Here is a 26,927-nt window from a genome sequence, read left to right on the forward strand (position 1 = left end):
TAAGCGCTCCATTGAACACAGTGGAACTTTCTTTTGTGTAAACACACATAGGATCATGCTGCTTTTTGAATAGAAGCCCATTGCAAGCATATGTAGAAATCACATTTTCAAACCACAGTAGTAGAAATCTTCTTTTGGACCTTTCTGCAGCTTTCAATACTATCGACTATGGTATCTTTCTGGATCTCTTGGAGGATTTGGGAATAGGTGGCACTACTTTGGAGTGGTTTCATTCCTATCTCTCAGGTAGATTCCAGATGGGGTCGCTCAGAGATACTTGCTCTCTGAAATGAGAGCTATTGTATGGTATCACTCAGGGCTCCATCCTATCTCCAATGCTTTTTAACATCTACATGAAACTGCTGGGTGAGATCATCAGGAGATTTGGCGCAGGGTGTTGTCAATATGCCGATGCCAACCAAATCTATTTCTTCATGACATCATCATCAGGAAATTGCATAGTCCCCCTAAATGCCTGCCTACAGGCAGTAATGGACTGGATGAGGAATAATGAATTGAAGCTGAATCCAAGCAAGATGGAGGTACTCGTGATAAGGGGTCATATTTGAGGGACGCAATAGATTTTCCTGTTCTGGATGGGGTTGCACTCCACCTGAAGGAATAGGTACATAGCTTGGAAGTGCTTCTGGACCCAGGCCTCACTCTGTTTTCTCAGGTTGAGGCTATGGCCAGGAGCGCTTTCTATTTACCGTGATTGATATGACAGCTGTGTCCATTCCTTGAAGATAGTGATCTCAGAACTGTGGTACACTCTCTGTTAACCAATAGGCTTGACTACTGCATTGCACTCTACGTGGAGCTGTCTTCGTATGTGGTTCAGAAACTTCAGTTGGTTCAAAATGCAGCAGCTAGATTGGTCTCCAGGGTGTCTCGGAGAGACCATATTATGCCTGTTTTACAGCAATTGTATTGGCTGCCAATAGGTTTCCAGGCAAAATACAAAGTGCTGGTCATTACCTTTAAAGCCCTAAACGGATTAGGACCAGGTTACCTGGGAGAGCGCCTCCTTCTGCATGATCCCCACCGCACATTAGGATTATTGAGAAAGGTCCATCTCCATATACTGCCAGCTCATCTGGGAGTGACTCGGGAGCAGACCTTCTCTGTAGTTGCTCCTAGGGTGTGGAATTGCTCCCTATAGACATTCGTGGTTTAACATCTACAAGCCTTCAAAAGAGCCCTTAAGACACATTTTTTAAGCCAGGCTTTTAGTACTCTGTATGTTTTAAAATTTTAATTGTTTAAATTTTTTAATTGCTGTAATTTCTGAATTTTTAAAAATTTTAATTCCTGTTTTAATAGCTGGTTATGTTTGTTTTTGTGAACTGCCTGGAGCCTTTGGAGTCAGGCGGTATATAAATTAAATAAATATAAAACTGGAATATAATATGTAATGGCTATTGCATGTTCTTGCTTTGCTGCAGTATTCATGTTCCATTCAGCACTTCATCAGTTTGTCTTTAGATTTTGAGCCTAAGGCCAAGACCTTGTATGATGTCTAGCAATATTGGGTAACCAATTTAAAAAAAAAAACATTGACCAGTTTAATATTTGGTTTCGACTACCTATTTTTGTGACTACTCAATGAGAGCTGTATGTTAGAAGATTCTCTCTCAAAATGGCAGCTTGGAAAGGTGTAATCTGTTCAACAGCAAACCCTACTCAAGGCACTTAGTTGTGGCTTAAATATAAACACCCATAAACATCATAAAGATGAGCTTGAATATAGGGCATCTTCATCAACACTGGACAGATTGTATCACCACTGGGGTGAATCTGTGGAATGAAAGTTTCAAGTAGTTTTTGGACGGTGAGTGGAGGAATGGTTCAGATGAACTACTCTCCAAGTGTATACTAAAGTGGACAAAATTATATTGATGATACAATATCCCCCTGTGTAATGCATAGAATAACTGTTTGGTGAAGTTTCCCCCTCATGTGTAGCTGTTAAAGCGTTGTGTATAAAGACAGAATAAAAAGCTATATTAGGATAGTAAAAGTGTGGCGGGCGGGGGGAGGAATCCACGTGGCAATGAACTTAGCACAACAATCAAACAGCAAGATATATGAGATATTTGTAGTAGAGAGGTGGAAGTGAAAAGGCTACATTTATTTATACAGCTCTTTTTAATTTAAAAATCTCTATGTTGTGTCAATCATAAAATCAGATACTGCAGCAGTAATTGTTACAAAGTCTGTAATTGAGAAACATCAGCTGAGATTAGGTCGAGACAAGCAGCATTTGCAGACAAAAGTCTGACTCTTGTTTCAGTGACAAGTTAAATAACACTCTGGCTTGAGACAAATAAAAAACATAAGATTTCTTACCTGAATTTGGAAAAGAATGTTGACAGTGAGCAGCATTAAGAAACATTATAGGTGGCATTGTTCAAACAGCTGGAGAAACAGAAGGAAGCGGGTGATTGATAGATCAAGACTATCGGAAGTGAAGATGGGGATTTGATAATGAATGATGGAAGTGGAGGGAAAGGCTAACTCAGTATTTGCAAAATAACAAAACTTGCTACGAGAGGTAGAAAGTTATAAGAGTGGCTGTCAAAGAATGCAAGACATATTAGAGCCAGGAGAAAATCTTTTTTAAAGGTTGCATTAAATAATAGCACACAGTGTACAAGAGGCCTCTCTTCAAATAATGCATAACAATATTTTATCTTTTTTTCTGGCCCCTTGCAGATAGGTATGGGGGAGGTGAACTGAAGTTCAAACACAAATTTTATTTTTGTACAGTACCCTCTATCTTCGAGGAAGATCCTGTATTTAAATATATTTTGCATTTTCTTTCTGTCCCTGAACAAGATTCAGGGGTTGATCTGTTATTCACACTTGAAATGTAGCACTGTGTCATGAATATTCACACCATGCTTCATTCAATCTCAACATTCAACAGTGTTATCATCAGAAGTGAATTTGAAGTACAAAACAGGTGAGATATATGAACTTTAAAAACAGGAGAACACTGCTGGGAAAGAATTTTGAATATTTCAGAGTGGTTAGATATTTCTTGAAATAGATGTGATGCTGCGATTGCCAGATGATATCTATATATAGAAGGCTGAAAGCCAAGAAAAAGCCATGCTGGGTCCAATGGGGTGGTGATGGAGGTTGTATGTGTTGGGGTGGGGGAAGATAGGGATGAACATGAAGAGTAAGATCACTTCTAAAGTATCATACTGTGTGCTGCGAATTTAGTATTTCTTGGTTGTAGCCTTTCTAGTGGCTATCAAAAGTGAGCTGTGACACATATTAGAACCAGGACTCAGCATCATTTTCTAAGTGGATGTTTGTGCTAAAGTCTGCATATTCAAGAAGGGAGAATTTTTAAAGGTTTGTTTGTTTATGATATCATTTTGAGGCAGACTGCTTTTCATGAATGGATCAAAAAGCAGCTCAGAGCAGATATAAAACCAGGAAGTTAAAAATAATAAATTAAAGTACACACTAAAAGCAGAGAATATATACACAAAGAACATACACAGAGAACAAATACAGCAAACAAACAAACAAACAAACCCTCTACCCAGTTTCCCTTACAGCCCAAAGGTCTGGATGAAGAGAGCAGGCTCTATCTGTTTAGGGAAGGGAGCTGAGAGAGCAAATCTTGGCAGGGAGCGAGTTCTATAATCTGGGGATAACCACTGAAGGCCTTGTCATCCATGCGTGACAATTGCATATCAGCTGGTGGTGGCAAGAGGAACAGTCTCTCTCCCACACCCACATGCCAGAAGTTCTCCTTAGTTAGGTTGATACACACAGGAGCAGGCAATCCTTCAGATATCTAGAACCTATGTAATTTTTAATCACCTTTGCAAAATTTAGGTTTTTAAATCTAAAACACTGTTTTAAGGCTTACTCTGTCCTGAAGATAAAGCACTGTTTATAGTAAGCTCCAGAGGGCCATTTGCCGGAGGTGCCAGGAGAGCTGGTCTTGTGGTAGCAAGCATGACTTATCCCCTTAAGCTGAGCAGGGTCTGCCCTGGTTGCATATGAATGGGAGACCAGAAGTGTGAGCACTGCAAGATATTACCCTTAGGGGATGGAGCTGCTCTGAGAAGAGCAGAAGGTTCCCAGTTACCTCCCTGGCATCTCCAAGATAGGGCTGAGAGAGATTCCTGCCTGCAACCTTGGAGAAGCCACTGCCAGTCTGTGAAGACAGTACTGAGCTAGATGGACCAATGGTCTGATTCAGTATATGGCAGCTTCCTATGTTCCTATCAGCTGTGCAGTTCCTGAACTTGCCCACAGATCAGGTGCCTTGAAGCTCATTCTACTAACCCAAAGCATAAGTTGGAGATGTGAAGCTGGTCAGCATTCAAACCACTGCTTAAAACTGGATATATGAGGTGTCCCTCAAGAGCATTTACTGCAACTTTATAAGCTAAGCAAAACAGGTTCCATGGGTGTCGGTAGGACAATATTGTGTCTAACATTGCTCTCAGATTAATCTACCTCTAAGGTTCTTGTGAAGCTAAAATGCTCTGTGCTTCTTCTGAAAAAAAGGATAAGATAGAAATGTAATAAATTATAATGACATCGGTAATTCAGGTTTCACAAAATCAGACCACATGTACAAGTTCCTCAAGGGGTCTTCTTGGACAATCTTGCTTCTTGGTTTCCAGCTAAATCTGTCCTCCTTTCTCCCATTGGCTTTTCAAAATTCCTTCCATCATTCATCCTTTTCAGCTACTGAGGAACAGGTGAAATTGTGTGAGCTGTGCTGTGAAAGCCCCCTGACAGACCCTATAATTGCTGGCTTGCACTTTGTCTTCTATAAGCATAGTGTAACATAAACATAGTGGCTGATATCCAGAGTAGCCTTCCTGTAGTGCAAGCGAAAGATGCACCAGGGCAAAGGAGAGCTTTCCTAGCTGCACTGGGGCAGTACCGCTTCAGGCAGGCAATAAGGGAGAGCAAATTTTGACTATTCACTCTAGCCACCTGAAAATATGTCCCTGAGGGTTACACAGCAGGGCACTCCTGGAGCCGGAGCTAATTTTGATGTTATACACACACACACACACACACACACCCCTCTCCCTGCTGTGTGCCCAATGCTGCATGGCTCGAAGCTCTCCCTCACACCAGTTCATCTTCCTTTCATGCTACAAGAAGGCTTCTCTGGATGTCAGCTACTATTTTCAGTACCTCTTTGGATTTCCAGCAGTAATTCTGAAACAAACACTTTATATTTTTAATCATCCACTGCATCCTTATTTGTAAAATAAGAAAACAGGCTCTAGTCTTTAACTTGACTTTAATACTCTTCATGGCCTTATCCTGACCATTCCTGTCTGCACTTATTTTCTTGCCTGTCATCTTTACCTCCCCTGCTTTGCCACTCTCAGGTGCTCAAATGTCCCTTGTTCTCTTAAAAGATTCACCAATTTTTTTTCTTGTTGACCCTTTTGCTTGGAGTTTTGTTTCCTGAACACTTACATAATGTCACCTCTTTTTCTTACTAAAGTCTTTCCTCCAAACCCACATTTTCCATGAAGCCTTTGGTTTAGCTCTTAGTCCTTATACAAATTCTGGGTGGCTTCACACAATCACCGGCAAGTAAGTACAAAGTAAGTAGAAGGGAATGGGAGGTTCCCGTGACACACAAACTCCCAGTGGGTGTGTCACCCAAACCCATCAACATGCCCAGTTAGCAACTTCCACTTGAGATTCTATTGAGAATCTCAGTCCAACTACTACCACTACTACTATTGTTATGCATATTTAGATGTCAAGTTGGGCAGAGATTCTCAGATGAATCTCAGGTGGAAATCCATAACTGGATGCATTGGCAGGTTCGGACATGCAGCATGGGAACCTCCCATTCCCTCTGACTTATTTATGGGCAATCATACAAAGCTCCCTTCTGTGTCATGGCAAGTACTAGTGTTTGCCTTTCTTATATTATGGTAAATACTAGTGTTTGCATGTAATACAATGTAAACTATTCAAAATTTTGTAAGTACAATTCTTATTTAACTTCTGAATTGCTGAGTTTGAGCAAAAATCTAATCTAATTCCTAGCACACAAAAACATTATATTTGCACACCATAAAAATAAGGTTTCATTTGTTTGTTTGTTTTTGTTTTATCTCATCAGTAAGTGGTAGGAAAAAAGTCAAGTGAATTCAATTGTGACAGAATTTGAGGAAACTTTTGATTATTTTTCTATATTCTTTCCAAGTAAAAATGTTGTATTCTTCACAAGTAGTCCTTTTTTCCTGTTGGTGTGAATCCCAAGGGTGTATTAAATAAAATGCTCCTAGTTGTAAAACAGATGGGAAAGTATTTTAGAAGGTGCCAGGTTTATTTATGGAAGCATGAAATTGAATTTAGTAGGTGCATTTTGCCAGTATGAAATGTGAACTCTCAAAGCAGGAAGTGGATTTTTATTGCTTATTTATTTTATTACTGAATCAGCTGCCCAGGCTGTAGAATCCTTCCTCTCAGGGAATTATTTGCTTTCCAACTCTGAACCACAACATCTTGACCATCAGTTGCACGTAACATCTGCTGCCAGAACCTCAACTATAAGCATATGCTTTGCTGTCCATCTTACCTGATCTTCTGCAGATTTATATGAACAACATTGTGCATTCTGGATAGGTTTCTTGATTTAAAACGATGTGAACCGTGCTGTCTGAGCCAAGGGAAAAAATGATTCCTTGAGCCTCTAAGTCACTGATAATAAGCTGCACCTCAAATGGGGCAAAAGCACCTCTTTTAAAAGTCCTTATGGATACCATAGGTGCATTGAGCTCATAGCTGACCTTTTATTTCCTGTTACCTCATACCAAGCAGAGCAGGTGCAACTTGCTACAGGAGAAGGTGCAAGACAGGAGAAAGCCACATAAGACTGTCTTCTGTGCAATTCATTTGTTTTGTTTTAAAGAAAACAAATGCACTGCAGTCCACATCAGAAAGGGATGATGTAGCCAGATTTTGGAAATCTGGAGCCAGATTTTGAGAAAGGCTGTAGTGCTGTGCACACAGATGTGGGAATAAGTCCCACTGGACTCTGCCAACTTATTTCTGAGCAAACATACATCAATTTGGGCTGTCGGTAGTTTTTTTAATTGTTCATTCATATATGCATGTTTGAGCCTGGTTATACTAGCGCTCAGTCCTGGAACTTGTCAAATTGAAAAATAAGATTCATCTTGCTGTAGTCACACTGGGATCAGTCCAAGTGCTGGTTCTTACCTTTAATCCCTAAATAGTTTGAGGCCTGGGTACCTGAAGGATCCTCTCTTTCTGCATGAAACTTCCTGCACTACAAGGTCATCAGAAGAGAACCTTTTGCACATTCCTCTGCTCTGTGAAGTGCAGAATGAGGACTGAAAAGCACAGTCAGACTTCCTTGGCAGCAGCTGTATTTCTCTATACAGCTTTTCAGCCAAAAACCCTAAGGGGTATACAACCAATTAAAATCACCCAATAAAAACACAATGTAATTAAAATCACAATCTAAAAAACAAACCCAGATAAACAACAATACTGATTATTAAACTTAAAAAGCCAACATACACAATACAAACCAAGAAGAAGAAGAAATTCAGTCACTACAAAAAGCTTGACAACAAAGAATAGCTTTCACCATCCATAAGAAAAGGAGGTGAGTGAATCTCCCAAGGAAGGAAATTCTAGGCAGCACTGCTGAGAAGGGCTTGTCCTGCATAACCACCCATCTATACTCAAACAATGATGCGATTGTTTGAATCTCCACACTGAAAATCTAAACAGCTGGGCAGGATCATGTGGAACCAAATGATGTCCTGAACCCAAGCCACTGAGGGCTTTAAACATAATAACTAGGAACATAGGAAGCTGCCATATACTTAGTCAGACCATTCGTCTATCTAGCTCAGTATTGTCTTCACAGACTGGCAGTGGTTTCTCCAAGGTTACAGGCAGGAATCTCTCTCAGCCGTATCTTGGAGAGACCAGAGAGGGAACTTGGAACCTTCTGCTCTTCCCAGAGTGGCTCCATCCCCTGAGGGGAATCTCTTACAGTGCTCACACGTCTAGTCTCCCATTCATATGCAACCAAGGTGGACCCTGCTCAGCTAAGGGGACAAGTCATGCTTGCTGCCACAAGACCAGTTCTCCCTCACTAAAAATTGAACTAACACCATGTGTTAGGCTCAGAAACAGACAAGAATCAATGCAGACAAAAAAAAAGTGGGAGTGATGTGCTTTGAATAGCAGGCACCCTGACAGCGACGTTCTGCGCCAGACCAGTTGGGTTTCCACACACTCTTCAAGGGCATTCCCATGTAGAGTGCAACCAATAGTCTAGTACATCTTCTAAAGATCTAAAGGAACAATAATCTAAGGGATGTATATTTTAAAATAATCTTTAGTGTTGTTATTTTATCAGGATAAGTGGCCAGACCTGCCAGCTTATGAAACTTAGCATTCCATGAGGTCCAGTTCTCATCGTTTTGACCGCTTGCAGGTAGAGAACAAAGAACGTTTTATATGAATGCACTTTTTATGTTTGTGCCTCAAGTGTTCTGTTGCTTCTTTGGTTTTGGTTTTTGTGCTGCATGTATGGTAGTACAATTGAATGATGCTTTTTATTATATTATTTTCTGCTCTGGAGATTCTATTTGGGTGGGACATGACTGCTACTCATAATATCATCTTTGGGCACATATGTAGGTCTTTAAGAGCAAACACATCCAGACTATTCATCTGGGATTATGGACAAGAGCTTCAGGTCAAAGGATAGAGCTTCCTGGTAGGGATATACAGGTGAAACTCGGAAAATTATAATATTGTGCAAAAGTCCATTAATTTCAGTAATGCAAATTAAAAGGTGAAACTGATATATGAGACAGACGCATTACATGCAAAGCGAGATAAGTCAAGCCTTAATTTGTTATAATTGTGATGATCATGGCGTACAGCTCATGAAAACCCCAAATCCACAATCTCAGAAAATTAGAATATTACATGGAACCAAGAAGACAAGGATTGAAGAATAGAACAATATTGGACCTCTGAAAAGTGTAAGCATGCATATGTATTCAGTACTTGGTTTGGGCCCCTTTTGCAGCAATTACTGCCTCAATGCGGCGTGGCATGGATGCTATAAGCCTGTGGCACTGATGAGGTATTATGGAAGACCAGCATGCTTCATTAGCGGCCTTCAGCAATTCTGCATTGTTTGGTCTCATGTCTCTCATCCTTCTCTTGGCAATGCCCCATAGATTCTCTATGGGGTCAGGTCAGGCGAGTTTGCTGGCCAATCAAGCACAGTACACTGTATACTTTTCAGAGGTCCGATATTGTTCTATTCTTCAATCCTTGTCTTCTTGGTTCCATGTAATATTCTAATTTTCTGAGATTGTGGATTTGGGGTTTTCATGAGCTGTACGCCATGATCATCACAATTATAACAAATTAAGGCTTGACTTATCTCGCTTTGCATGTAATGCGTCTGTCTCATATATCAGTTTCACCTTTTAATTTGCATTACTGAAATTAATGGACTTTTGCACGATATTCTAATTTTCCGAGTTTCACCTGTACACAAAACTGGCTTAACTTGTTTGGTTTGAATTCAAATCAGCTTCGAACCAGGGTGGGTAGGTTTTGTTTTGTTTTTTCTCAAACGCCCCCAATTCGGTTTGAATTCAAACCGAGTTCGAACTGGTTCTAAAAGTTTCTACATAGGGTATAATGGGGACTCAAACTGGCCCATTACTGCCTATGTATAACACCTAGGGGCACAAAACCAGGGTGACTGGTAGGCACCCAGGAGTGCCAACCACCCACAAAACCCCAAAGCAATCAGACACTCCTATGATATTTAATGAATTTTTCAAGATTTTTCCAATTTTTGCATTTCTCTCATAGGGAATAATGGGGATCTGAGGCAGCCTCATTTCCCCCTTGGGGGGGTGTCAGGACACCCCAAAGTGGGTCTGGGGACACAGTGGGTTGTACCATAAGTTCCCCCAGGCAGCCCCAAGCCAGTGGGGTTCATGGTTTTTCCAGCAGGAATTTTTTCAGTTACTGAACTTTTAACAAGTCTATCTCTATCAGAGTAGCTTCTCTGGTGTGTGTGTGTGTGTGTGTGTGTGTATGTGTGTGTGTGTGTGGAGAGATCTTGATAGGGATTCACTGAGATAACTCATACAGCCACCAAGAAGCCAATTTGTGTTTGGACTTGTTGTGTATGAGTTCTCTCATGAGCTGAAGGGTTGCCCACACTGCTGCTGCTGGGTGTGGGTTGCGCATGCTCGAGGGGCACACCATCACCATCCTCCTGGTCTCTGGCTCTGCTGGTCCTAGTGACCTCTTCCTCCCTAACTCTCTCGACCAGGAGGTCCCTCCACCTGGGCAAGTCATCCATGCAAATGACATTGCCCTTGATGGTCGGGTCACAGAGACAAGGCAATACATACTCCTGCCTGTCACCCAACTCATCGACCAGCCTGTTGACCACCCTGGCCCTCAGCCTTCCAGCCAGAGCACACCTCTCTGGCATGGTCAGCAAAGTTTGGAGTTCACCCATCAGCTTTGCCAGGAGGAGAGCCATGGGCAGGGCCTGGCTCAGAGGAGTGGTGCCACCACACAAGCTCTTCGTGGCAAACAGGAAGGGCTCGAGTGCTGACGCCGTGTCAGACATGAGCTTCCAATCTGCAATGGATAGGTCATACACGCCCAAGAACCCATTCCTCACCAGGTCATCGAGGGTTACCTCCTGCTCCAGCAGGCTCTGGAAAGTGGAGTTCCACTGGGTATCTGCATCCGTGGGGATGAGATGATAGCATCCCCTGCTAACTGAGCAAAGAGGCACCTTTTACCATGGTGATTCTCTTTATTTAGCAGGGGGAGGGTAACTGGCCCTATCCACCCCCAGCACAGTACCTCCAGTGACTGTTGCTGGTGTGTATCTTGTGGTTGTTGTTTTTTTAGAATGTGAGCCCTTTGGGGACAGGGAGCCATCTTATTTATTTATTATTTCTCTGTGTAAGCTGCCCCGAGCCATTTTTGGAAGGGCAGTATAGAAATTGAATTAATGATGATGATGATGATGATGATGATGATGATGATGATGATGTGGAAGCCCATGGACACACTGCTGCTCATGAAGAAAGGTGCCTCGACTTCTCATTCCGGTGGAAGTGGTCTCCAATCTTGCGGGAATTCTCCACAAGTGGAGCCGTGGCAGCAACAGCACCTACCAGGGGGTGGCCATGTTCCCTGGACGCCTTCGCCTCCTTGTCCCTGACAGTCAGGTGGAGCATGTCTGCCATGCAGCAGATGTTCACACACTCCAACACTGATTCTACTGCTGCGGTGATGTTGGAGCCATTGTCTGTGACAATGAAGCCCCATGAAAGGTATGGTAACCCGCCTATCCACTCCTTCATTTGGTGGCCAAGTACATCTGCCACCTCCTCCTTGGTGTGCTTGACATCCAAGGTCTCCACGTGCAAGACGGCCAACCTGTGCCGAAATGAGGTGTGGGATGTGCTGGAGCCAGAGGCAGCACTGGAGGTCCCTTCTCTCTCTGGACCCCACCAGTAGGTGGTCAGGGCCAGGAAAGCAATGTGCATCCCACTCACACTGTTCCACAGATCAGTGGTGAAATGCACACTGGTGCCAGCCAGTGCTACACGTAACATGGCTGACACGAGCTCCCTGCAGTGCCTGTACAGGGAGAGGACCACGTTCCAGCTGAATGTGGACCTTGAGGGGATGGTGTAGTCAGGCTCCAGGAGCTGGAGTATCCAGGAGAAGCCAGAGTTCTCATCCACCTGAAAAGGCTGGTCATCAGTGTCCATCATCTCCCTATCGGTTGGGTGAGGAGACATGGGTCTACGTGACCAGGGCACTTCTTACCCAATGACTGTGTCCACTGCTTGACTGGCAGTGTACCCTGCTTCATGGAAGCTGGTGCACTGCCCTTGTCAGCGCGAGTCGCAGGCACACGACCAAAAGCAAAAGAGGTGGGGGAAAGTGGGGACTGGGTTAGGGAAATGAGCCAGAGAGAAGCCGCCTCAGGAGGAGGGCAGGGGAGAGACAGACAGACATACACTCACTCACTCACTCATCGGGTGGTGGGGGGAATAAAAGCAGCAGAAGAAACACACAGCAGAACAGACACACAGGATTTTCCTAGCCCGATTTTTGTGATCGTAAGAACCACCGGGCTCACAGCCGAGCCCGGTGGTTCTGGAGTGGCTAACCCGCTCCTGAAGCCCGCCCCTTAGCCTGGGTTTGCAGAGCGAGTGCTCCGCAAACCTGGGCTATCTGCTCGTGAGTAGCCACGGCGCGGCTCCGCACCGCGGCTACTCGCAAGCAGACCCCTAGCCGGGAGGCTTAAAAGCAGCCTCCCAGCTCGGGGGTCTCTCCAATATGCCCTGCGTGTTCGCACAGGGCATACTGGGGCTTCCGGGGAGCGCGTGGCCCCCGAGCTCCCCAGCCCCCGCCGGCTCCATCTCGGAGCCGGCAATCGTGTGGGTGGCCGATCTGGCAGCCCAGGGCTCCCTCCCCACTCGTGAGCGGGGAGAGCAGGCTTAGCCCACTCTTCCCGCTCACTTCCCCAAACCGGGTCTCACGCATCGTAAGACCCGGTCCATTTTCTAACATAAATGCCACTTTTGGGGGATGGAGCGGTTGATCTGTATCTAGACTGCAGGGAAGGCAGGTGTGACCACTTCTCTCCTGCAGTTCCAACCCGGATAATCTGTCTGTCTCTTGCAAAGGCCTCTGTTTTCTACAAAAGGCTCAGGTTGACACTTCTAGACAGTCTAAACATGCTTGCAACAGCCACCTTGTGCCCTACACAGTATGGCCACACGTGGAACTCTCTAGTTAGCCGTTATCAGGGTTAGAATAAAAGCCTTAGGTTGTTCCATGCAGCGACTTCACTCCCACTTTGAAACAGCAGCTTTGGCAGTTGGTCTAGTATTGGGCTTATAGCCAGGACAGCAAGAAGGGAAACTTCAGGGGAGGTCTGGCTGCCTAATTATTGTAGAGAAAGATTGCTCTCCTTTCCGCCCCCACTTCCCACGGTATAAAAGTTGATAAAAAAATAATGTGTGTTTAGGAGAAACTCATGAATCAGCACAATGAAGATTAGGGTGCAGTTAGGAAATACACCTAACATTTGATTCTGAACATATGACACATTGGTACATATGTGCTTACAGTAACAGTTTGTTCTTTTGTCAAAAGGTTTGTGAAATAGGAACACATGAGCTAAAGTGCAGCTTTCTGCTAAATAGTTAACTTTTAATGACGTGATTTATAGTAGAGATCAAAACCCTCTAATTTTAAGATTACTATGCTAAAAGAAAGGAAAACTTCAGGAGAAAAGGAGCAGGAGTATAAAAGGAGTATTTGTTCAGCCTTCATCTTGGAAACAGATGCAGCTATGGATGGCAACCAGGAGTCAGCCAATCTGTGTGCAACAAATTGAGAATTAGGGATGTGCAAACTGGTTTGAATTCAAACCGGTTCAGTTCGAAGGTTTGAACTGGCAATGGCAATGCCGGTCTGAGTTTGAACCTATCGAGTTTGAACCTAGAGGCCATTTTAGATGTTGTCCTCCATTTTGTGTGACTTGTGTTCCTTGATTTCATTGGCTGAGCTCTTGCATCCCTGATTGGCCAGATGAATCTGGCCCTTTGGTAGTCTCTGCACTGTGCCAGTCCTTGAGAACTGGCACCCTGTGGGCCGGGGGGAGGGCAAAGGTGGGGGCTCCCAAAGGAGGGAGTTTCAAATCCTATTTAAAGTCAAGCCTCTGGCCTAGCAAAATCACTCTCGTTGCAGTTGCTACTTGGCTTCCTTCTGGCCTGCTGGTGCTGGTGCTGTTGGTGTAATGAGAGTCTGCTTGGCAGACTGCTGTGTTTTTGTTCCCAATCCCTTATTCCCTTCTGCCTGTTTCTCTCTACCCCGCTTCTCTCCCCTGCCTTAAACCGCCCCCGCCCCCCGGTGTGTGTCTATCGTAAGAATAGCCCCAATGAAGTACACATCTCTCATCACACAGGAGGCAGATCATCTAGTTTGGTCCTTATTTTGTGAAAAACGTCAATCATTTACTTTGTAATGGAAGATACGAATAAGAGTTTAGTTTCTCAACTGTTATTACAGTTGTATAACTCTCTTTATTGTAAAAATGATGTAGCAAAACATGTAGGATCTGTTTTTTTCTTTTCTTATGGAATGAAAATAACTTAAAAACTTTTAATTACTTCCCCAAACAATATATTTCAGTCCAATTATTTACAAGACAATACAAAGCAGCTTCAAAGAAACGGAGTCACACGCACAAAAGAGCACATGTTATCTCACAAAATGTTTTTTAATGTCTCAAAGCTTAATACACAGTTTTGCTGGTGAATACAGATAGCTGCATTAAAAATGAAAGAGAGGCACAATTACACTCATATGTATTGTGAACACAACCTGGAGAATTATGAACCATTGCATCTCATTTGTTTTAACAGGACTTATGGTAGACTATGATGTTAACAGCTGTGTGTACAATATAAACAAGCCAATACTGCACAGTATATAAAGCATTCATTCCTCATCTTCATCTTCTTCACCCCTGATGAAAATTCAGAGTGGATTGTCCCCTTTCAGGGTCTGGCTTTCGAAGGATTTGAATAAGGTGAAATATAGGCAAGTTGCTGGGGGAGGGGAAGGCAATTTAATAATGGTTCTCTTGGACCACGCCAATTCTGCATTTCATATTTCACAAGGCAACACTTGAAAATGACATGTAATCTTCAAACTATGCATTATTTTGAAAATCTTCTATTGAAGCTACTTTAAATCAAGATTTCCATATCTAAATATCTTAGGTGCCTTTTTCTGAAAGACTATTTGCAGTCAAATAAGGTGATCCTCAAGACTAGCTACATACTCAAGTCACCAGGGCACAAAGTTGCACAAAAGGTGCACTGGTTCCTTCAATCTTCCAGTTAGCCATTTTCATATTTTACAGGCTAGTGACACTGCTGTTGGCTTGCTTTAAATACAACAATGTGCATCTTTCAGCAGCAGACATCTATGGGGATTATCTCATGGCTGCTGTGTAATACTTCAACCAGGAAAATAGAAGAGAAAGCTCCTTTAGAGGAGTCTTGGCCATAGATATGAAGGTCTTTGCAAAATGATTTTAATGCTGGGAACTCGTGATGTGGAGAAGTTGTCTGCTTATTTTCCATGAGGAATCCCATGGGACAAGAGAGGCTTGGCAGCACACAAAGAGGAGGCTTTCCATGCAGTCTTGTACATTCTTTGGAAAAACTGCTTACAAGAGGATATGGGAATAGACTAGAGTCTAGTTGAGGAAGAGTGTTTTCACTCTGTCTCCATGCCACCTGGAGTCACATTGGAACATGATGGGAGACAAGACACTGGAACAGAAAGCAATTTAACTAGGTTATCCAGAAACCCAGACTGCTTTTCCTACCATCATGAGTTTCTCCCCCATCCTGAGAGGCTGGCATCTGTTCACTCACCAGGAAGAAGGGGGGAATAGGGGCACTGTTGTGAGCCAGGCCTGATTTATATACTAAATATGCTCATTAGCTAGCATACAAAATTAGGCCTGTCTCATCAGTGTCACCAAGTGACCAGTTCTTTTATATAGTGACCATGTAGGATCTGGGTGCAAGGAAGAAAGGAGATCAAAGCAATCCTAAATGATTCAATGGGCTTTATTGAGTATAAAAGAATAACAACATCAATCTAACTGAGCAGAAAGCAGGACATTCTATCAGTATTGCTAACAATATTTCAACTCTAACCAGCAACAATATTCACCCAGTGTTCCTAACTAACATATGTGTGTGTATTAAATCTTCCTAGAGCCTAATATAATTCAGATATAGATGGAAAAGGGGCGGAGGGGGGTAAGGAAGGTTGAGGACTGGCATGGGTTGGGAATTAGTAGAGGGAGGGGGGGGAAGGATAAGGAGGGGAAAGGATGGAGGGATCCAAGGCTTGTGGAGGCAGCATATTAACCAGATCAGAGGCTTGAGAATGGTGGATCTTTCAGCTGAAGGAGTGAGGCTGTGGCTGGGGACAGGAGCCTTTAGAGCGATCATCAAGCATGCAGTTTGCTCAGAGCAAGGCTGAGAGTCAGAGCACCATGGCTGGGGAAGTCTTGACTTCTCATTGCGCAGCAGAAGTCACAGAGTTCCTGTCCATGGACAGAGTTCCTGCTTGTTGCCCCGCAGCTTAGCAGCAAACTCTGGGATGGCTCTTGAGCAAGTATGCTTCTTAGGCAAGATTGCTTGGAAGTATCATGGCTGGGGAGTCTTGACTTCTTACTGTGCAGCAGAAGTCACAGACAGTCCCTTCTCCCATGGAAAGAGTTCCTGCCTCTAGCCCTGCGGCTTGGGCAGCAAACCCTTGGATTGCTCATGAGCAGATCTTGCTTGTAGGCACAAGATTGCTAGCTCTCTGTCCAGTAAGCCTCATTCTTTATAGTTGTATTTTCCTTTGATCCCCACAGAGTCTATTTGAAATCTCCTCACCCTTCTTGGGTCCCCAGAAAGGTGACAATGCTGTTACCTTCTGGATAATGTCATTTAATTATTCAGGATATTGGCCAGTCCAGGGAGATCTTAATCTCATCTTCTGTTAGCTGCTATCTTGAGGAGGGGACATTGCCCAAGGCAAATCTGCATCTCTGAGCTGCAAATGGGCATCTTCTCTTGTCCCAGATTTGCCAGCCTCATCCCATGAGGTGTTAAGGTGTTAGTAAAGTAAGAATTAAAGTCTATAGGTGTTTTCTTTGTGTGCCTTTACCTATGTTGAATTTCTATAGAGAGCAATTGAGTATAGCAGAGCAATCATTGACAAGGATTAACATGGACTTCTTGCAACAGGAAAGGGGAGATCAGCCTTTGGCCTCTTCCACAGACATTATCTGATAGTGAGTTAGATTTTAACATGTGGATCGTTCTGGTCTGGCTTTTGTGCTTCTTTGAGTACCCATTTCACAATACAATGCTGGATCGCCTCTTCCTTCACAGCAGTCCTTGAGGCAAGCATGAGACCTGGGTGTCAGTTCACCTTGAGTTCAGGCATTTAATTGAACTCTTAATATAAAATGAAATCAGACACAGGCCTGAATTCCATATACTTCTGAGTTGCCTCCAACAGCACCTGATTGGGGAGGTGTAGATGGATAGAAACCGATTTCCCCTAACATTAGGATTATGCAGCAGAAACCACTGAAGGGTTCATGTCTGCCCCTTGACTTATTGGACCAACTCCACACATGATATCGTCAAGCATATTAGACACACCAGGCCAGCAAGCTGGCACTTTGGTAGGTTTGCCTACTTCCATGCTTTGTTCGAGAGGGGAAGCACAGAAGCCACTACTGATAGAAAAGAGAGGCAGTTCCTTCAATGGTTCTTGTCTTCCTCCCTGTTGGAGCAGATTCTGAAGGTAGCTGATTGGTCGGCTTTAATGAGACAACAGGGTAGATCTGGGCGGATGAAAGTACTTTTCCTATCTGTGCAGAGAGAACATCTCTCTTAACCTCTAAGGGATCTCTCTTGGTTACCAGTCATTAAGAAAGTGGTTGGACCCAATGATATTCCTGTCATTTTGGCACCTCCACTGGCTTATTCATTGCTCAGTGAGGTGATCTCCAGTCTCGTTGCCACTGGGCTGAGTGATAATTTCTGATTGTCTTCCTGATGCAAGACAGAAAGACCTTGACTAACCCTTGAGCCTTGATGATGCCAAGATTTTTAAGTAGGAGAAAGTTAGAAGTTGAGGACTGGAAAGCTTAACAGACTCTGCTATTATTAATATATAGGTTTTCAGAGCATGTTCACCAGTATACTGGAGCTATAGGAGAAAAGGAGAGATTGTACCTCCACTTCCTGTTTGGGGATGGGGGAGGAGTATGGCCTGCAACCGTGGGAGGAGCTTCAATGTACGCAGTCAAGGCACTCAGTCTATGTATGCATTCTAGGGGTGCTTCTGGATCCGAGCCTCTCCCTGGTCTCCCAGGCTGAGGAGGTGGCCAGAAGTGCCTTCTACCAGCTTCGGCTGATATGCCAGCTGCGTCCATTTCTTGAGGTGAAAGACCTCAAAACAGTGGTACATCTGCTGGTAATCTCCAGACTGAATTGCTGCAATGCACTCTATATGGGGCTGCCCTATTATGTAGTCTGGAAACTACAGTTGGTCCAGAATGAGACAGCCAGGTTGGTCTCTGGGTCATCTCAGAGAGACCATATAACTCCTGTATTGAAGGAGCTGCACTGGCTCCCGATATGTTTCCAGGCAAAATACAAGCCCTGAACAGCTTGGGACCTGGGTATTTAAGAAAACGGCTTCTTCATCATGAACCCCATTGCCCACTGAGATCAGCTGGAGAGGTTTGTCTGCAGTTGCCACTGGCTCGTCTGGTGGCCACTCAGGGACGGGCCTTCTCTGCTGCTGCCCCGAGGGTTTGGAATGTGCTCCCTGCTGAAATAAGAGTCTCCCCAACTGTGACAGCTTTTAAAAAGTCTTTAAAGATGCATCTGTTCACCCAGGCTTTTAATTAATATTGTTTTAATGATGTTAATGCTGTTTTAAAATATTCTTTTAAAAAATTAAAATTGTTGTAACATTTTAAACTTTTTGTTTTAACTAATGTTTTACTTTCTGTTTTTATTTTGTTGTAAACCGCCCAGAGACATAAGTTTTGGGTGGTATAAAAATATGTTTAATTTTTTTTTTTTTTTAATGTAAACTGCTTTCCTCCATCAACAGAAGATCTGCTATGTACTCTGCAATCATTTCCATTCGGGTCCTTGGAGCTCCTAGGTACTTCTCCTTAAGAGGCCCATTGTTGGAGGCTTAGGAAGAAAAACAATTTACTACTCTGAATTTACTACTCAATTTACTACTCTCTATCTATCTTATTTATACATTATTTCTCTGTGTAAACCACCCTGAGCCATTTTTGGAAGGGTGGTATAGAAATCAAATTAATAATACTAATACTAATAATACTCATTTTTTCTACATGTGCATCTAATGTTGTATCTCACTTTTCAATATTCTGTCTCCAATATGCTTATGTTTTTGGACTGAAGCTACTTCCAGCAGAAAGATTACCATAGCTTCAATTTAACTTTTTCTACTTTTCATTACTCTCTTGAGCAATTCTGCTGACATCATCATTTCATCTAGTAAGCCTTTGAGATACAGATTACCCACAAAATCCATACAAATACCAAACAATGCAAGATGTCAAAAGGAAAAATGTACTAAAAATTCATAGAACTATTTAAATCTCAGACAATATATATGAGAACAGCTCTTGTTGACATCCTACAAATGTAGACTCTTAAGGGAAATTTAATATTCCGGCTATCCTGCCAGCTCTTTGACCTCGGGAGCACTGCCAACAACCCACATAGCTTTTCCCTGCTCCTCTGTAATGCCAGGTCAGTCCAAAGTAAATCTGAACTCATCCATGATTTGATCATGGATGAAGGGGCCGACCTGGTATGTATTACCAAGACTTGGTTGGGGGAGGCTAGTGGTCCAGTTTGGTCCCATCTTCTCCCTCCAGGATATTCTGTAGAGGAGCAGGTGAGGAGGCATGGGCGGGGAGGTGGGGTGGCTGTGGTCTATAAGGATAACATCTCCCTTACCAGGGTCCCTGGTAATGCAATAAAATACACAACGGGGGATTAACTAAGGGCCAACCTGTGAAAACAAGAAACAACCGTAAAGAAAAAGCATATAAATTATATCTCCCCACACGCAAACACGAAAGGATGCCCTATTTATGGAATACTAAAGGGTGAAAAGGGGACAACAAAATGTAATCACTTGCCCCCTTGTTGTCCTGGAGATCTTCTGCCCCACACACTGGTCAGGACAAAAAAGAAGGAATTCCAGACCAGTGGCAGGCTGGCACAGCACAGGCGGGCAGGCACATCCGAGGTGGGGTAGAGCAGAATGAAAAGCTTTCCAGCTATTTCACCCACCCCCAAAACAAATTCAAAGTAAAAACATTGAGAACATAAATAAAAACGATGGTGGGGGGAAAGGCTTTGGGGATGGAGAAGTGTGAGGAGGAAGGGGAGGGAAGGGGAGAACAGTGATGCTGGACTGAGTCTGGAGCAGGTGGTGTGCTAAGCACAGCGAAAAAAGGATTAAGCAAGAAAAGCACCTGCTCCAGAGAAAGCAAGGGGGGGACCCCCGAAAAACCCAGAATAAGATAAAAATAATTGGCAGTGGCTGCTAAGATGAGGAGGGGACAATCTCTCTATCTCAACTCAGCCAACAGATTTAAAAGCAGCAGCCAACAAAAGCAAAAGAGGCAGGGGAAAGCGGGGACTGGGTTAGGGAAATGAGCCAGAGAGAGGCCTCAGGTCAAAGGGCCTCCCCCTCTCCCCCCCTCCCACCCAGACGAGAGGGGAGAGAGAGAGACTCACTCACTCAGGGGGAAAGAATTATTATTATTATTATTATTATTATTTATTTTTACATTTACTGTATATCCCGCTCTTCCTCCAAGGAGCCCAGAGCGGTGTACTACATACTTGAGTTTCTCTTTCACAACAACCCTGTGAAGTAGGTTAGGCTGAGAGAGAAGTGACTGGCCCAGAGTCACCCAGCTAGTTTCATGGCTGAATGGGGATTTGAACTCGGGTCTCCCCGGTCCTAGTCCAGCACTCTAACCACTACACCACGAAGTAGAACAAACACACACACAGTCACACCAGGGGGGGAAAGGTTTAAAGCAGGGGAGAGAAGGGGGGGCAGAAAGAAACAGACAGAAGGGAGGACTGGGAACAAAAACACAGCAGTCTGCCAAGCAGACTCTCACCACAGCAGCAGTAGCTGCAGCAGGCCAGAAGGAAGCCAAGCAGCAATTGCAACGAGCGTGATTTTGCTAGGCCAGAGGCTTGGCTTTAAATAGGATTTGAAACTCCCTACTTTGGAAGCCCCCACCTTTGCTCTCCCCCCAGGCAATATGGTGCCAGTTCTCAAGGACTGGCACAGTGCAGAGCCTACCAGAGAGCCAGACTCATCTGGCCAATCGGGGAAGCAAGAGCTCAGCCAATGAAATCAAGGAACACAAGTCATACAAAATAGAGGACAACATCTAAAATGGCCTCTAGAACCTTTGAACTGTCTCGAACCAAACCTGGCTCGATTGGTTCAAACTAGGACTGGCATTGCCAATGCAATGCCCTGTTTGGTCCGAGTTCAAACTGGTTTGAATTTGAACCAGTTTGCACATCCCTGCTTCCTGGCACTCTTTATTTACTTTTTAGAACAGCACCTGTAAGGTACATTTTTCTCCCTCCACCCAGAGAGAGACCCTGCTATGCCCCACCCGCCACATTTAGCCACATGAAAGAGAGTAACTAGAAGCAGGGCATCTTCTGAAGAGCTAAGGAAACAATCATCTATGGGATATATATTTTAAAAGACTTTTTAATGTTGTCATTTTATCAGGATAAGTGCTTGTGTTAGCTATTTGCAAAAATGCACTGGACATAGTTTCCTCAAATACTGTATCAGAACCTTATTCCTCAAGTAATTCATATAGAAATATGCAGACATATGAAGTGGGAAGGAGATGTTTATTATCCCGGAGTCATTTAGGGTAATTCATGTGATGTATTTTAGTTTTCTGAGGAGAAGTCATTTTACCCTGTTCATCAATTTGCTCTGCAGTGAAAGAGGAGGTGAAGAATCATATATACTGTTCCTATTAACCTGAGCAATTCACCTTTGAAAGAATGTTTCATGAAGACAGTGCCTATTAAAACTACACACACACACACAAAACTTTGGCAGAAACCATGTTCATTTATTGGTAACAGGCATAACTACTGACACAGCAGGATCAATTAATACACATTTTGGATTCATATTTCTTGAAGAGTAGTCAGTGAAGTTTGATAAGTTTTGCAAATCTGGCATTTCACTCAAACATTGGAGGAAGATTCCTTTTTAGTTCCTGCCAAAAATTCTTCAACTGTTCACAATAAATGGTCTTAAAAAGTATTGTGTATGTAAAAGAAAGCCTTTTGACTGATTTTGCTTTCCGTTTCATTTTCCTTTGAACTTATTACCACTTAATGACTTGAAACATTAAATTATATAAAAGAAAACATTCTCATGGCACTAGCAGCAATTTAATTTTCAGTAAGTATAAAAGATGGAATAAAGAAGTCCACAAAATAACGTCATTCTCATGACCATAACAGGTGCGGGGAGGACTGCTACTGACAGTCTTCCACACAGAACTTATTTTGAGACCAGATATTACTTTGTGCCTTCATTCAGTTATGTGTACACATGTATTTGCTTTTTGTGTGAATAACAATACCTACATTCATTTTAAAAGTGAACCTGGAAACCCTGAAATGTAGAATACAGATAGGAAGTATGTATCTGGATTCAACATGAATGCAGGGTTCATTCCTTCCTAAATAAATGCACTCTTGAAAGTAGCATACAGATAGGAAGTGTACTGCTGTATCCGTGTACAACATAACATGTGAATAACTGTATGTGCATACAGATCTATACCTTCTAACAGATTGTATGAGAGTGGAACATATATGTGAATATGGCCCTACACAGAACTGAGATATTGGTTTGTTGTTAAGTACTGAGAGCTGCATGTTGAGCAAATAATTAGCCAAGGTTGTGTGTGGCTAATTTGCATACACAGGCTAGGATCCAAAAAGCTATTTTAGGCTCTCTCAAGAGTTTGTGCCTAGTGAAATCACCCCCTTTAGACAGCAGAGACTTCTGCCTTCAATTCCTTCTGAAACTCCCCTCAGTTTAAAAAATGTCTGCATGTGCCATGGAGGGTTACTGTTTGATACCCATACCATGCAGAAATAGATGCATGGTATTTTGGATCCTGGCTATAGTGCATGTGATTAATTCCCCTTCCTTCTTACCCCCTCCCCAAAATAAAGGGGGGCTAATAATGGATGAGTGTTGGGGAGATGTGTGGTGATGGAAGCAGAGATGATGAGCGACCAATCTGTCTTGGTCAAAGGGATAAGCAAGCTACATTCTTGCCTGAAGCTCTGGAGAGCTGGTGTCAGCATAGACAAGACTGAACTAGGTGGACCAATAGTCTGACTCAGCAGATAGCAGCTTTTTATGTTCCTAAATGCTGTGTAATCTCTCAATCCCATGGATCCCCTACAGATTCCGCCTCAAACTGTTCCAGTCTTGAAAATGGGAAGGTTCATTTTCTTATGTTTGAATGTACATTGGTGATTTTTGCCTTACCACAAGTATCGGATGGCCAGGACTGGGCACAAGTGACACAGGCAGCAGGACTTGTTGTTAGGAACATAGGAAGCTGCCATATACTGAGTCAGACCATTGGTCTATCTAGCTCAGTATTGTCTTCACAGACTGGCAGCAGCTTCTCCAAGGTTGCAGGCAGGAATCTCTCTCAGTCCTATCTTGCAGAAGCCAGGGAAGGAACTTGAAACCTTCTGATCTTCCCAGAGCGGCTTCATCCCCTGAGGGGAATATCTTGCAGTGCTCACACATCAAGTCTCCCATTCATATGCAACCAGGGCAGACCCTGCTTAGCTATGGGGACAAGTCATGCTTGCTACCACAAGACCAGCTCTCCTCTACCATGTTTTGCATGACTGAGCAGGGGGCCTGCCAATTCTGGCTATGACACAGAAGGAGATCTTTCTGCCTGCCTGCCTTGCAGTGCTGCACTGCTGCATGATCCCCATTTCAGCAGAGTAGAAACAGAAACAGGTGTGCACCTAGGCAAAACTGGTGCCTGGACTGCCCTTGCCACGAGCCCCCCCCCCCCACTGTGAGGACCCCCTCCATTAGTAAATAAAGATAACTGTTGTTCGGCACGGTAGTGGCACGCGGTGTGGGCAGGAGGCTCCCTGGAGGCCCTGAAGTCCATTGGAGGCCCCCTGGACTTTGGAGGCCACGGGCCAGGTCCCCAAGGTCCAGGGATTAGAGCGCCTCTGAGCAGAAGTGGGGTGGTACCTATACAAGGGATAGCAAACGTACAAGCTGCAGTGGCTCTAGTCTTCTTTAAATGTGACTTGGGGCACACATGTCCAAAAGACTGGCCAACTGCTGTTTTGCCTAAATGGCAAAAGAATGTGATTAACTTTATGGAAAGAAAGACTAGCGTTCAACACATGTAGAAAAGACTTGGTAGGGTCAAAAGCCATCTGAACAGCTATAGTTAGAAAGAGCAGCCAGTTACATCCCTAGTAAGCAAGACATGCTGTACTTGGCATGTAATTCTACACCCACATCTGAATTCTTTTGGATTACAACACTATCTAAGTGTTTTGCATTAGACACCATGCTAGAAACTTGATATCTAGGTTTAGTGGTGGGCCTTGGCAAAGACCTCTGCAGTCATCTTGAATAAATCCTCTTTCCCATTGTTCTTTTCCCTCTATAAAATGGGAATGTGGCATTTTCATTTCCCAGTCTTGTTTTGTTTGGATATTTATATTATTGAGTCATTCAACAAGACAGTCCCTCTACAAACATTCAACTCTCATCCAGGCAGGACACATCCAAGGGTGTGAGATGCCCCACAAGCAGCTTCAGATAAATAATGTGGATTTCAGCTGATTTGGTTGTTAGAACAAGTCACAGGTACAGTTGTGTATATTAGTTATCTTGTTGTATTTCCCAAGCTCTTAATATAGAAGTAAACATAGGAACCTGCTATTAATCTAGAAAAGGGATTCTCAATGTTGGGTACTCAGATGTTATTGGACTTCATCTCCCATAATCCCCAGCCCCAGTGGCCTTTGGTTGGGGATTATGGGAGTTGAAGTCCAATAACATCTGGGGACCCAACGTTGAGAATCCCTGATCTAGAATACCAATGGGAATGTAGCCTACTAAGTTAAAGACACCAAGCAAACAACACAGCTATGTTCAATAAAACATAGGGACATAGGAAGCTGCCTTATACCATGTCAGACCATTGATCCATCTAGCTCAGTCCCATTCCCTAAAGGGAATATCTTACAATAGACAGTGCTCACATGTATTCACCCATCCAAATGCAAACTCTGCTTAGCAAAGGGGATAATTCATGCTTGCTACCACAAGACCAGCTCTCCACCACAAAAAAGGGACCCATCACTAAGTATGGATTACAGATATACCCATGTCCTAGGAGAAAAAGGTATGAGACCACCCTTTCAATTAAAAGTTTCAACTAGGATGTTTTTTTCTCCTTAGAAAACATATATCAAAACATTTTATCTCTCCTTGCACTCATTGGACTGTATTAGACGTTGACAATGCCCATGATTTATGCTTCAAAACTTCTTCATTTTGAAATACCAAAAATACTGTTATCCTTAGATCCATGCAGTGCAGCTCTTGAGGTCTCTGCTCCACAAGCAATATGATAAGCCTCCTTTTAAGGGAGGGATATTTGATTGATGGTCCGAATATGAGAAGCCATTTGTCTGTTAGCCTTCTGTTCTTAAAAACATTGAGTATGCATTTTTTAAATGAGTGGTAATTAATGTATAGAGACCATAATTGCTCAAACAATACCTACCACAGGTAGAACAATTATGCTGGTAGATACTGGATACTTACCAATGGGGATTACCACCAAGACAAGGAAGAAATCTGGTGGCATTGGAACTTGGTTGGGGAGGAACAGGCCTTAGAATCTGATGCTCACTTGGAGATTGGTTCTTCCTTCAACAAAGGCAAAGGGCCAGTTCAGATACTTTATCTGCCAGTGAAGCTCCAAGGGATAAGGATGTGTGCATGCTGTGAGCACACATGTCCTTCATCCCCATGAGCACGCAGAAGTGTTCATCATGTTAGGGGTGGTTTGTCTAAACCAGTTCTCTACACACTAGTTTTTGGTAGAGCTGTGCAGCCATGTCAGGCTTACAGACATGTTGGGCCAACAAACCCTTTGTTGAGCATTGTTGGAGGGAGTTCCACCATGACAGCAGGGAATTTCTGATCACCAGAACTGTAGGAAGGCCCTTGCTGTCATGCCAGAACTTTATGGATATTCAACATATCTGTTGGTCCCCCACCCCACCCCACCATTGCCTCCATCTCCTTTACCTGGGACCTGGTGGGGGGAGAGAGAGGCTGCCAAATCCATTCTGGAGAAACACTCAAACAGCCACCTTGTCTTCTGCAACTTCTGTTAAAAGGTCCTCCCCACTTCTAAAATCTGTTTTAGATCCCTGAATGGCATGAATGGTCTAGAATTTTTAATTATTAATTTAGTCTAGGATTTTCACTAAGACTGCAACTTCAGTGTTTATACCAGCTGCAAAGAAGTGGCGCTAAGTTCAAACATTCTCACTGAAGTAAAGGGAGAGGAGCTTCCTATAACTGCTTCCCCTCTCTTACACTTCTGCAGCCACAGTGGAAGATAGCAATCTAACTCTTCAGTCATTCATAGCACAACATCTGGAGTTAACCTAACTGCACATTGGAGGGGTGGGTGGGGGTGGGGCTCCATTCACCCCAGACTCTACAGAATGCCCCTCAACCAGCTGAGGGGTTGGGGAGCAAGGCAAGGGGGGTTTCAGGACTCACCCCATGGAACCCCAAGAAGAAGCCGCATGGGGGAGAGCAGGGGTGGGTGGAAGAGGGACCTGCCATGCCCCAGTCACAGTGGGGTTCTCTTGGGATCTGAAAGCGAGGGGTGTGTGTGGAAGGAACCCAAAGGGTGTGAAGAGTGATTTGGGGAACTCAAGAAAGGGCGGCAACAACAACAACAAGAGGGTGAAGAGGGACTGAAAGAAAGTATATTTGTACAAGAAAAACCTGTGAAAAGTTTGCAAAGGTGCTCCAGCCAGCCAACTCAGAGCCATTTAAAGGGCAATAGCACCAGCAACCACCCAACCCAT

Source organism: Hemicordylus capensis, chromosome 1 (genome assembly GCF_027244095.1).
Source record: "Hemicordylus capensis ecotype Gifberg chromosome 1, rHemCap1.1.pri, whole genome shotgun sequence".
Lineage (NCBI taxonomy): Eukaryota > Metazoa > Chordata > Lepidosauria > Squamata > Cordylidae > Hemicordylus > Hemicordylus capensis.